We start from the raw sequence: 13,600 nt of genomic DNA, 5'->3' as shown, positions 1-13,600 counted from the left end.
ATAAAGGAGATACTCCAGGCTCTGATGATCTTTGTAGCCCTTGGCAGACACTCTCCAGTAGTTCCTTGTCTTTTGAACTGGGGAGCCTTGAAATGGGCACAGTACTTCAGATATGACCTCACCAGGACAGCACAGAGGGGGAGAATAATCTCTCTCAACCTGCTGGCCACCCCAGGATACTATAGGCCTTCTTGGCCACAAAGGCACACTGCTGGCTCATGGCCAACCTGTTGTTCACCAGGTCATCCATATCTTTCTCTGTATAGGTCCCCTCTATCAGGTCAGCCCCTAGCCTGCCCTGATGCATGTAGTTATTCCTCACCAGGTGTAGGACCCTACATTTGTCCGTATTGAATCTCATCACGTTCCTCTCAGTCAAACTTTTCTACCTGTCCACATCTCACTTGAACGACAGCACAGCCTTCTGGTGTGTCAGACATTCATTCAAGTTTGTATCATCAGCAAACTTGCTGAGGATGTACTCTATTCTTTCATCCAGGTCACTGATGCAGCCTGGCCTTGAGGCTTCCAGGGATGGGACATCCACAGCTTTTCTCAGAAACTCTCATCATGAAAAAATTATTTTTTCTAAAGACATGTATCTGTCTTTACCATGTGCTCATACTTTTAGGTAAAAAATTCCCTGTCAGCAGGGAACCGCATGTCCCGCCATTGCTCCATCACCTGCAACATCTGCATGAGTTGCAGTGCGTCTACCAGCTTGTCAGCTTAAGTGTGAACCTATGCACAATAAAATAATGCACGGATCCTTTCCAGTTGCCCTGCAGATGATAAAAAGACATCAGAAGCTCCACCACATGGGTGTCCCTTTATAATGCCTTGTTTATTCCAGAGATATGCAGCATACATCAAAACTTGAGGAAATTATTTCAACTATTTGGATGAGCATTCAGTATGTCTGATGAGTATGGCTAAGCCCTAAGGTACATATTTACCACTCAGCCTCAACACTGAAAAAAGAGATTTGAGATTTTCCTTTGAGTCCTGGGAGCTCACATTCACATCACCCATGTTAATGCGTGTAGCCAGAAGTGCAGGCAAAGGATGTGAGGATGCTGTGCACAATGCAGTTTCTCAAGTACATGCACCTCTGAATGAATGAATGGGAAGTGAGATGAATTAGATGCTGAGCAATACATTTCCCTCTGTCTTACTACTAAGCTCCTTGCTCAGAGACTTAGAAATATTATATGGAGGGCTTACGAGATGTGCACACTAATGCTACAGCTGCCACTTAGAAGGGTAGTTGGAAGAGAGTAACAAATGTTGCATTGTCAGTCTGCAACAATAAAGGATCATTTTCATTCCTTGTGCACAAGAGCTCCAATTATAATCTAATTCAATTCAGATTAACTATGCTTTGATGGCATTTCCATTATATAAAAAATAAATTTATTAGCCAAGTATAATGTGTTTTGACTGTAGTTCTAATGCTAATAAGGAGGATATTTAACTGCCTTAATGCTGCATTTTAAGCACACTTATAAGCTATTTCTTCAAAATTTATAATCAAGGTGTGCAAATATTACACTGGAAACTCACAGAAAGGAAAATTATCAGGATTTACAGGTGAGCTGTTAATAAAGGTTTATAATCCACAGGGTTTAAATCCCACCCATTAATAATTTTCATAGCACACTTTCATCAAAATCTCTTTCCAAGTGCTTTGTCCCGAACTAATAGCATGGTCTGCTGAAAGGTGGCAAAAGTGATGGGATCAAATTAATGTTGCTTTAATCTAATGATTGTTAATGACTCACTGCAGGTATATCTGAACCACAGACACCTAATCTAATTATATCACAAGAGCTGTCTCTTTATGCTCTGTGAATGGACTCAAAGCCTTTTGTACCACCAGACTCTCCAGCAACCCTCATCCTCCCCACCGAGTTCCTGATGAGCTTGTCCTCTGCTCATTGTTCCTAATCTAATATCTGCTGTGAACTCTTTAGAACAAGGTGCTCACCATCACCCACTTTCCCCAGTACGCAAATGGAAAGAGGGTCCTAGCTAATTACCCATTCTGATTAATGGAGTGTGCATTTATGATACCACCCAGGGCTTTAGGGTATGCATTTGATTTATTTCACATGAGAACCCGAAGAAACTTTCCATCCAACCCAGAACAACAGCAGAGCTGGATCAGCTGTGCATCACTTTTCTGGTCTTCAAGTCATCATTTGTCTTTTGGCAGATTGTGCACAGGATGCTGGCATGGAGCTCACAGGCTGACAACTCTGCCATTCGCCAAGATGCAAGAGACTATAGAGCCAGAACAAACTATAAAACTGTATGCTGGAAGGAAATACTCTCAGCCTACACTCACTCCATTTATTACGGAAAAATACCTAACTTAAGAATCCATCTCACAGTACATGGCATTTATTTCTTTGCTTGCACTTGAACTGAAACTGCCACTGCTTGGACAGCTTGCTTTAGTCAAGGAACAGTTGTCTTTGAATAAGCTAGATCCCTTGGCTCTGGAACCTCTCAAAAATGGATGCAGTGACAGATGGAAAATTGTGATTACTCCAAACTTATATCTATGAAAGTTCCTTTTTAATTACATTCCATGGTGACAGAAAACCAGACTCCTCCTGCACTTATGAATTACTCTTTATTCAAATTTACTTCTCATTGATGTTGTTAGTTTATGTGAACAGAATTTAACGTTTGATTTTTTTTTTTTTTTCCACAGTTCCTTTCCATAATGAAAACACTTTTACTGGGAATTCATTGGTGAATTAAATTGTATCTGGGGATAATAATAACAACAAAAGCACCAAAAAAAACCAACCAAACAAACAAACAAAAAAACCCAAAAACCAACCCAGCCCAACCTTTGAAGTAAAATGACTTTCAAGAAAACAGAAACGTCAAAAGGAATTTGGACCATTAGTCAATCCTCTCCAATTATATATGATGAACTATTTATCCACCCTTTTTAATACTCTTATGGGGAAAGCGCATTTTCCACAAACAGATCAACAATTTAATATTAAGGGTTGTTTTCTCTTCAGCTTAAAGCTTCTTTTTTACTGCTTAATACACATCTGTACACAGTATATCTAGCCCCCTGAGTATGACTTTTTTTTTTTTTTTCCCAAGTGCACTTGCTTACATGAGGAAGAGATTTATTACAGCAATCTAAAAGATCAAGAAACAACAAGATTTAATGACTGGACTTTAAAGCTGGATTAATTGACTCTGCGTATGCTGACGTTTTTCTTTCTTTCTTTCTTTCTCTCTTTCTTTCTTTCTTTCTTTCTTTTTTTTTTTTTTTTTTTTTTTTTTTGTACAGCTAGAGCAATTAGTCATTCAAATAACTTATCTGGAGATAAGGCAAGATGCCTATCAGATGCAAATCTCTGAGGCAAGACCTTCCATCTGAAAGGGAAGATGGGAGATGCCTATCAAGCACTATGGCCTTATGTTTGTAAAATGTCAGATTAGATAATCATAATGTTCCTTTCTGGCCTTAAAATTTACAAAGTTTTTTTTTTGTTTGTTTGTTTTTTTTTGTTTTTTTTTTTTTTTTTGGAGTTGGTCTGTACTAGTCACCTAGATCCAATAGTAGGTCAAACATCTGTGAAAAAGTAGGCATGTAGATACAAGCATCACTGTGGGGCAGAAAATGGCAGTTTTCACCCTGTTAAATACTTCAGCCAGATCCTGAAAGTGACGACTAGACAGCTGAGGGCAACCTGCAGCTCTAAAACAGTAACTCAAGTGACAATTTGAGGGGAAACAACCAACACTGGAACAAAATATCACCACCTCAGATGGCAGGTCGCAGCTGCTGAGAAAGTGCTCATTTATGCATTCCTAGCATGTAAATTGGACATAAATTTACAATTGATACATAACAGAAAACAAAACAAACAAAAACTCTTCATTCCATAGTGCCTAAACAGAATCAGTGTAGGTTTCTGAGTGAGGTGGTAACAACTCTTGTGGCCCTTCGTGCCCAGTGCCACAACATCTGGAAAGGTGTTTGGTGGAAACACCTAATTATCAGAATGAGCTGGAGGCACTTCAGAGTCATCCACTCAAACAATTAAAGAGGTAGGAAGACTGATCTGGTGGAAACTACTTCTGGGAAAGTAATGACTAGGTCATTGTGTTGGTTCTTGTGGACTTTTATGGAAAGATTTACAGACATTTCAGTGGGATCTAGAAAATGGACAGAAATATGCTAATCAAAGGCAAATGCTCAAAATGAATGAAAATGAGGAAGAATTAGGAATATTTAGCCACTCCATGGAATAGAAATGAGATTAATTTCAAAGAAAATATAATAGATGCTAGCTCTCTTAAAATATCAAACATTACATTGAACAAATGAACATAAATATCCCATGGAGCTGAATAGGCTTTTTGATAATTTTTAAGTTAATTTCACTTGTGGGAAAAGCATTAGGAGTTGACATGACATAGCCTAGAAACTGAAAATTCTTAGGTGAGCTCTAGTTCATATCCTATTTTTCCATTAATCTCAAGCCAAAACCTTTTGCTCTGAGCATATTCAAAATACTTTTTCAAAACCTCTTTGTTTGACCCTCTTTTTTTTTCCCACTCTTTCCTTAATAGAGCTTCAGAGCAAAAAGTATACATATATCTCTCTATATATGCTTGCAGTTCTTGTGCCTAAATGCCCATTATGGGAAATTCTGTCTTCTAAGTATGGAGACAAATTCAGCATCTGATGAAGAGTGAGCTGCACAGCACCTGAACTTCTGACCTCCCCAGTGAAAAAGAGCCATGCCAGTCTTCATCTTTTGCCTCCTCATTATGCATTGTTTATGTACTTCTACCCAAAGCACTCCAGATATTTAAATTATGAAAAATGAGGAGCCAACAGAAGGATATCTAGTCCAATATTTCTTTCCATTGAGATTAACAAGACATATATTTTTGTTTGATATCCCTACCAGGGTTTATTTATTTTATTTTATTGTTTTTTTTTTTATTTTATTTTTTATTATTTATTTTGCTTCATTTTATCTGGATAGTGAGCAAGGGGCAGTTATTATCAGCTTAATTATCAGTGAGTAACCAGATCCTTCAATGACCTAAATGCTCACAGTTCAACAAAAGTCAATGACTACTAAAGACAAACAGCTGTTCTCAGTATTGGTTGTTATTTGCACAAATCAAAAAGCCGTAGAGTAAGAGAAACCATGCTGAAGGTAACAGACATTTATGGTCTTGAGCTGCTGTTCCCTGGAGGCCTATAAGTAAAGCCTCAACATTTTTCTCTCTCTCTACAGCTATTACAAATAATGCATAATTCCAGTGTTGGATATAGAAATATTTTAATAGATTTAATTTTAATTTAGAAATATGTTGAGATCTTTCTTTTTTCTTTTTTTTTTTTTTTTAATGCACCCTCCCTCTCTGAGCACTTACCTTGCCTTTTATTCTATGTAGTAGTGCTGGATAATGCATGGAATATATTGAAGTAGTTCTTTCCAAGAAATAAATGATCAGGAATGCACAAGGAAAGAAAGAGAAACGTGATGAAGAAGGGAAAAGAACTAAGTGAAAATGAAAAATAAATTGTATGACGTTAAAATAACAAAAATCTTCTAAAAGTGTTTTATAGGAGAAAAAAGTAGTCTTCTCTACAGTAATGTTAAAGCATTACTTCTGTGTGAGTTGCTTGGAAGTGGCCACTAAGTAAGGAGTAATAATTAATCAAGTAGAATCTTGCAAGATAACATCTCACAAGGAAAGTTAACAGAACTGCTGTAGGCCTCTCTATGACTCATGTCAGCCAAACTTTAAAGACTTGTTGGCACATTTACACCATGCATCAGCCTTCCTACTCCAAATCTGTGGTGGTCTTCTCCACGTTTGATTCTGTAAAACCATCAAGCCCTTAACCCAGCTGTATACTTCCTGTATGTACTACTGGATCCACTGCAGCATCTGCACTCCCAAAGCACTCCTCAAGAAGAACTCCTGAATATGCTACTGAAACCTGCTAAACAGTAAATAACAAAAGACTAATTGATGACCAACCATGGCCTCTATCATAGTCTTCTGGAAATTCAGTTACATCATCCTCAGCACTTTCCTCTGTGCCTGACTGCAGAGTGAGCAAAGGTGGGATTTTATTCTGAAAACATCAACTGTGCAGAAATCAGATGCACTGAGGAGGAAAAAGAAAGACTTATATCCCTCTAGACTCGTGTGCCAATATAGGCAGTCACTTCATAGAGCAGGTAAGTAATGAGCACATGGCCTGTGACAGACTTTATACTACCAGAAATGGGATCTTGCACAGCACACGTACAGCATGAGAAATGGGCTGTGGAGGGACTAGGAGGAAGCATGACCAGGGTGAGCTGAACAAGCAAAGAGGAAATCATATAATCAGGTTGCAAAGGTATGGCCCTTGGCAAGACCTCTGGTAGTAAAATCTATTCTAACAATATCACCTTGTAAATTTGTTGAATACATGTAACTGTGTTTCCTCTGAATAATATTTTTATTGTGAAAAAAGCCAACCTCAAAAGATAAATGTGTTTCAAAGTGAGTTTGAATGGAGCTTTAACAGATCACTCTTACACTTTTATAAAAGAAATGCAACATTCGAATATTGCTTGAGGTACAAATGAAAAATTAGTGGCCAGCTGCAAGTCTTTTTGTTTTCTTTTCCAAATTAACAATGAGGAAGCCAGCTCAGTTTGCTTTTCTGACATCATAACCAGGGAATATTTTTTTTCATGCACATTGGCAGTTGCTTAGGGGGGATATTAAACCATTTGCATTAATAATAATCAAGGACTATCTACCATCAAAACAAGTCATAGACTCGACAGTCTGATTACATCATTTTGGAGAGAGGAAATGAAGTTTAGCATTTGTTTAAACACAGGGAAATGAATTTAAGAGGTTACTAAGAAAACATTAAAACTCATCTCTCACTCATTCAGTTGCATTATGGATAAGAATCAGCAGACAAGGAGAGGAGGGGGACTGAGATACACTGACCTTTGCGAGTGTTTTGTTAAGGGTGACTCATTTAGTAAAAAATGCATTTCAGTTCAGACAAATGCAAGATTGTCCATCTATGAAGCACGGATACAGACCATACTTAAGAGGCAGACATATGCTATACTGAAACAAGATATAAGGCTTCTTCCTGAATAACCAACTGAAAAGAAATATAGTGCAATGCTGTAACAAAGTATGCAAACAAAATCTTTGGATGCTTAAGCATCAAGATGGGATATAGAGATGCTATAAGTGATAGGGCTTGGAAGGTTTTTCCTGGACTGTTTCCAGTAGTCACACTTCCAAAAAAGATATCAATTAAGAAATATTTTGGAAAATATCTGAAAAAGATAAGAGTGACAAATGTTTCTTTAAGGGAAAATCATATCATCCCTATATATTTAGTCTGTTATTTGTTGAGGACTAAGAGTTTATTTGATCATGAATTATGCGTACTTAGAGAAAGAAGAGTTTTCTGACCACACTGTAGTCTTTAATTTAGTGGAAGTAAAACCGAAAAAGCTGTAACAGCCATTGTTTGGATGATGAAACTAGACAAATTCAGATAAAGCTTAACTGTGACTAACTCTTTTTAAAGAGTGTATCTAGAATTTGTTTTCCATCAGTTAAATCAACTCAAGATTGACATACAACATATCCATTTAAAGGAAAGGAAAGGGAAAGGACAGGAGGGGAGAGGAGAGGAGAGGAGAGGAGAGGAGAGGAGAGGAGAGGAGAGGAGAGGAGAGGAGAGGAGAGGAGAGGAGAGGAGAGGAGAGGAGAGGAGAGGAGAGGGGAGGGGAGGGGAGGGGAGGAGAGGAGAGGGGAGGAGAGGAGAGGAGAGGGGAGGAGAGAGGAGGGGAGGGGATGGAGCAGAGCAGAGCAGAGCAGAGCAGAGCAGAGCAGAGCAGAGCAGAGCAGAGCAGAGCAGAAAAGAAAAGAAAAGAAAAGAAAAGAAAAGAAAAGAAAAGAAAAGAAAAGAAAAGAAAAGAAAAGAAAAGAAAAGAAAAGAAAAGAAAAGAAAAGAAAAGAAAAGAAAAGAAAAGAAAAGAAAAGAAACAAAGATAAAAAAGCAAAGAAACACACACTGAAAATGTAGGCTTGGCGTGGAATTTATTAAGTGCTCTGCTACAGGATAGCACAGGACAGGAGGAGATCTACCAGAACATCACATCTCCTGTGGACAACTGTATCACTGAAGGATGTAGGAGTGTCCTTACCCTTACTGCCTGTGAAGATGCAGCAGCAGATCCAATCCCATGGCAAAAAACTGTAGGTCACCTCTGAGTTCTTGATCTGTCAATTCTGAAGCAACTAATCAACCAAGAGAACAGCAGGCCCCAGTATGTGCATTCTTAAAGCAGATGAGAGCCTTTTGCATTGTGTAATAGTCAAAGGATTTGTTCTTCCTTCTACCTCCCCCTTTCTTGATATTCAGCCTCTCTTATCATGCAGGGTTTAGGGAGGAGATGCTCAGCATTGTCCAACACTGAAGTGGTGGATGACTGCCAGTTGTCTTTACGCTGTCTTGCTGAGAAGTTAAACCAAATAATAATACTGATTCTCACTCACAACTATTCTGCATCTTAAAAAAAGACAATTCTCTTCCTTTTTCTTTTATTCTGATATTACATCATTTATATGGAATGAATCAGCTCAGACCAAAAAAACATCTGTTCAGAAAACTACACATTTAACTGAAGAGTAATGTATGATCCTTTTTTTTCTTGCTGGGCAGAAGGAAAATATTCAGACAAAAGCTTATACAATTTTATAACTTTGAATAAATTACTTTGGTATGGCATAATAGGTATATTCTGTGAGTAGAAGTTAATATGATCGTGCATAAAAGTCCTTATCCATTTTAGTTAATCCGCACTAAGACATTTGATTAGATTTGCATTTCCTTATTTTACTTTGTTAAAAGTAGATTCAAGACTGATGGGTATTTATTTATTTATTTATTTATTTATTTATTTATTTATTTAAAGCAGGATAGCAATAAAGGACTGACATTATCTACACATAGAACCTCCTATAGTAGTTTCCAATGCTGCAAACAGGTTTTAAGTAGATCCATTGGAAACACTTAAGCATGAATAAATACATCAAGGCGCTTTGTTTAAGACATAAGCCACCACATTAAAATGGACTATGATATTTCATAGGTTGAAAATAGCACAGAAGATTTTGACCTTGCAGAGGACGTACAGAATCATACTGGGATTTCCAGGTCAGCTGCAATCAGACTCCCTCTCAGAGACTCAAGATGATACAATCCCTATCTTTGTAACTTTTACCTACATCTACAATCCAAAAAAAACCTCAGTCACACAAATTGAATAGGTTTTACATTCTCTAGTATTTGGTTCTAAATGGAAACGCTGTTCTCCTTCTAGGCCTGCCATGTATTTTACAAGTGATTGCTATCTTTCTTCCTTTTTGTACAGCATGTTTCTACAGTTATGCTGTGAGACTGAGAGTATATGTGTATGTATGTACAATAGTACATTCATATATTATGTTGGTATACAACAAATTCTTCTGCTGACTCTCTGAAAGGCCATTGTATTGCTCTAAGAGATCTGGGCAGTCACTGCTTGAGGATCACAAGTTATAAAACACCCAGTGTTCTTCAGCAAGGACACAATACTTGGTAGAGTAGCAAGGAAAACTTGAGTATTACAAGCATCTTGCTTAAAGGAAGTATTGTATCAACAAAGGCAAGTCATTAAGAGGAAAACCTGCAGGCACCATAGCCGTTCTCAGGCCAGCTGATGCTCTGGCATTATTGAATAGCTAGTCCTGTTGCATGGGGACAAGTGACACTGCCTAAGGGCAGAGAAAGGGATGGTAAATGATAAAATTGGGATCTGTGCTACTCTTGTTGATTCTACTCATCATTTATTCCTTAATTTTATACACTGATATCACTGCTTCCATAAATTATCACATTTTATGGTATTATTGCAAGTAAAATAAACTTTGATGGCATATTTAAAGGATGTCAAGGCTATGAAAATGAGTTTGTATTTGCAGAATACTTGTAAGTTACAGTATTTTCAATATATTACAGTCAAAGGGGGGGAAAAAAAAAGGTGTTTAAATAAAGGTGACATAGCGAAGGTTATTCTGGCCACATATACCCACAGACACATGCAAAAATGACCTTGAAACATGTCCCATCTGCCGGGTCTTTCCATCTGACTGAAGCAGGGAGTTGCTTTGCAGCCAACCCGTGCTAAATAGAATGAATTCAACAAAAATGTGGCAGGCAGCTTCTTGTCAGTCTAACTAATTAAAAAAAAAAAAAAAGCAAACAGATGGACAAGCAATGACTCTTATTCAACAGGATTTTGGGAACTCTGAGTGAGAAGACAGTCACAGTTTTCCTTAAGATGTAAAAAGGAATATCTTTGCAGATTTATTTCCAGATTCTAGAAAGAGCCTGGCTCAGGGCTTAATCCCATGTTTCTGACCACAAGCATACACACATTCCTATTGCTCTCATTCTGAACTTGCGGTGCAAGAGTACGGATCTGAGTGATACTTGGCAAAATGAGTGAGAGAAACAGTGTATTACAGATTTGGTTTGATTATGCTGTTATTTTAATTTCTTTGAATTCTCTTTTCATGTGTTCAGATTTTGTGCTTGGTGAATTATTACCACACCCATGGTGGCTAGGAGGGCTATGATGGTGGGGGAGAGTCTCGAGGGCAAAATATGTGAGGAGCATCTGAAATCCCTTGGTTTGTTCTGCTCAGAGAAGAGGAGGATGACGGGAGGTCTCTTGGTGGCCTGCATCTCCTCACAGGGAGTGGAGGAGCAGCACTGTGCTCTGCTGTCTCATGACAGGGGCTGAGGGAATGGCATTGAGATGTATCAGGAGAGGGTTGGAGGGTGTGAGGAAAAGGCTCTGCCCCAGAGGGCAGTAGGCATGTAACAGGCTGCCCAGGGCAGTGGGCACAGCCTTCATCTGCCAAAGCTCAGGGAACATTTGGTCAGTTCTTCAGATATAGGGTTTGAATATGGAGTGATCCTGCATGAAACTGGATTTGATGTGGGTCCCTTCCAACATGGGACATTCTCTAGTTGTCTGGTTCTTCCCCATAGCAGTGAGCCTTAAGAAGGCAACTGAGAGAGGACGAGGAGACTCAACTCTTGAAACGTGCTCTGAGATGAGAATAAGTCTAGGTAGAATTGATGCAAAGCAACTTCATCTTGCACATGATGTTAAGGTTGAAAGGAGACGGAAGAAGAAAGGGATGTTCTATATTGCTTCCTGACAATCTGTATCAGGAGGCAGTGACTGCTTTATTTGCAGTAGTGAAGGGGAACTGAACTGGGAAGTTAACAGTTGAGTGTTAATGACAGACAATAAAACTTGGTTACTACTTTTTTTCAAAGGAGAATGAGCCTTTACTCTGCCACACTGATATGGCAAGAATCAGACAGAACTATTGGTAGAAAAATTCTACATAAAAATGATGCTAGCTCTTAACCAAAAACATGGAAACATATGCTATGCAATTGATTTTTCAATATTCTGTCCACAAACATAAATAAACCATCTCATTTGAACCTTTAGCATCTCTGTAAAAGACTTTATAGTGAAGACATCAGTTCTGCAAAGACTCAAAGACATTATTAAATCCATATATAGGATTATGCTTACAGGGCTTTACTCAGTGTGTAGCAGTAAACATGTTTAAGACCTTCCTGGGCACAAAAACTAGCAATTCCAGGAACTCAAGAATTGATGAGATGAACTGACAAAGTCATGAGATTTGGCTTGAAAGTTGTTTAATTTTCTGGATGAGCCTCCAAAATTTTGTTTTTTGACTTTGCACATATGAGCCAACTTGCAACAGTTTCTAGCATATAAGGCCAGCTTTTTGGTCTCTTTGGGAGCCCTCACTAGAAGAACCAGCTGGGACTAAATCACAAAAAAGCTGCCAGATGGTGTAGCCACCTTTCTCCCTCCAACTAAAATGCCCAATGAGAAATAATTATGTGCTTCTGTAACACAGTATCTGCCAGCCTTTTAATATTGCAGCAGCTCACTACATATCCCTCTTCCCTACACTGTATCAATTTGAGTCTTCATCATTCACTGTATCAATGCATTTCCCACTCTTCACCTTAACACATTCACAGTTTCAATATTAAAAATAACTTGTGTACTCCGGAAGGAGCTGAAGGACCAGAAAAACATGATATACTCTGGGTATCTCAACATATCTCTTATTTTCTGTAGCAATAATGCCACCTACTCTTTCTGCTTAGCTCATCCCAAACACTCCTGGCAGTCCTAGAAGGAGAGAAGGGAAGTGCCATTGATCTAATTTAACACCTCCAGTAGCTTTGCTTTGTTCTAGGAACTGATGTCTCCTAGTTAGTCTGTCCAGGACAGAACAGTTTCCTCAAGAATTCTGACAGTACATATGGTCATGATATTGACAGAATGTTGCTAAACGGGAAGCGTCTATGATAACACCTGTGGGAATGTTTTCCTTATTTTGGTTTCATGCTCCTATCCTTAACAGTTTGTCCTTTTAACTGATGGAACAATTGCAGTGTAGTTAGCCTCAAATATTCCAAAATCAAGAATAATTCTCCAGATAATAGCAGTAAGTCATTTAGAGGCTTAGAGGATGCACTGAGATAATATTTTTAAATATTCCTTTTATGCAAAACTGAAAGCTCAGGACTTTCTGAAGGCACAACTTTCACAAAACTGATAAAATAAAGCAAAATTTTCATCAAAATCATGACATTCACATTAAAACTCTATCAAGTCTAAATTTAGACAATGGTTTTCTGCAACAGTTTACAGCCTACAGTGGGGTCTGCAGAGAAGATCTAAGAGATCTGGAGAAGAAAACCAAAACCTCAAAATAAATGAACAAATCAAAACAAGTAAAATGCAAATAGGCAGCTTCTCTTAGGGAAGAGTTTCTCCAACTGAAGATGTTAATGATTCTCATATTTTAAAAAAATGTTAAAAATCTCTATATTTTTATCTCTATTTCCCCATTTACAGTCCAACTGGATATATTCTACTCCTTTTAAAAAGCAAAAACACAAATCCCAGCAACCAAATTTCAGGGAAAAGCTGAAACCCAGATGTCCTGGTCCTGATCCCAATTATCTGAGTGTTAAAATGAGGAATAACTTTGTGAATGCAAATGCAGTTCAAATCATCATCAGCTCTTGAGAACTATCATCTGTGGAGAACAGAATACAACAGAATCAATATCTACAAACTTTGGAATTTTACCAGTGTTATCATTAGCAAAACCAAATCGTGAAATTCTCAGCCTGCTCTTTTGAAGCAAAACTCTTCCAGACTTAATGGGACTTCAGAGTTAAGTCTGAGCATAAACGTTTGACTCATCCTTGGAATCTCACCATAGTCCATGCACAGCCCTATCAATGAGATTTTCAGGTTGATAATGCTTCTATGATTTTCTCTGTGGATCAGAATCCTGGATCAGATTCAGAATCTTCCTTTTCTTTAAAAAGTCCACTGAAATATTTTTGAACTTTTCTACATGAAGGTCTAAAAGGAGCAAT

The 13,600-nt window shown here is 38.1% G+C and overlaps 1 protein-coding gene across 1 annotated transcript in view; it reads right to left on the bottom strand.

The window, feature by feature from the left end:
* TENM4 (teneurin transmembrane protein 4) overlaps positions 1-8,446 on the bottom strand; it is a 645,160-nt gene extending 636,714 nt beyond the window's left edge. Inside the window, exon 1 of the mRNA XM_046902783.1 lies at positions 8,244-8,446. The gene's annotated coding sequence lies outside the window, so the exon portion shown is untranslated. The remainder of the gene's footprint in view (positions 1-8,243) is intronic.
* Between the last annotated feature and the right edge of the window lie 5,154 nt (positions 8,447-13,600).

The sequence above is a fragment of the Gallus gallus genome, chromosome 1, assembly GCF_016699485.2.
Source record: "Gallus gallus isolate bGalGal1 chromosome 1, bGalGal1.mat.broiler.GRCg7b, whole genome shotgun sequence".
Lineage (NCBI taxonomy): Eukaryota > Metazoa > Chordata > Aves > Galliformes > Phasianidae > Gallus > Gallus gallus.
This window is presented reverse-complemented; position numbering and strand designations above follow the sequence as displayed.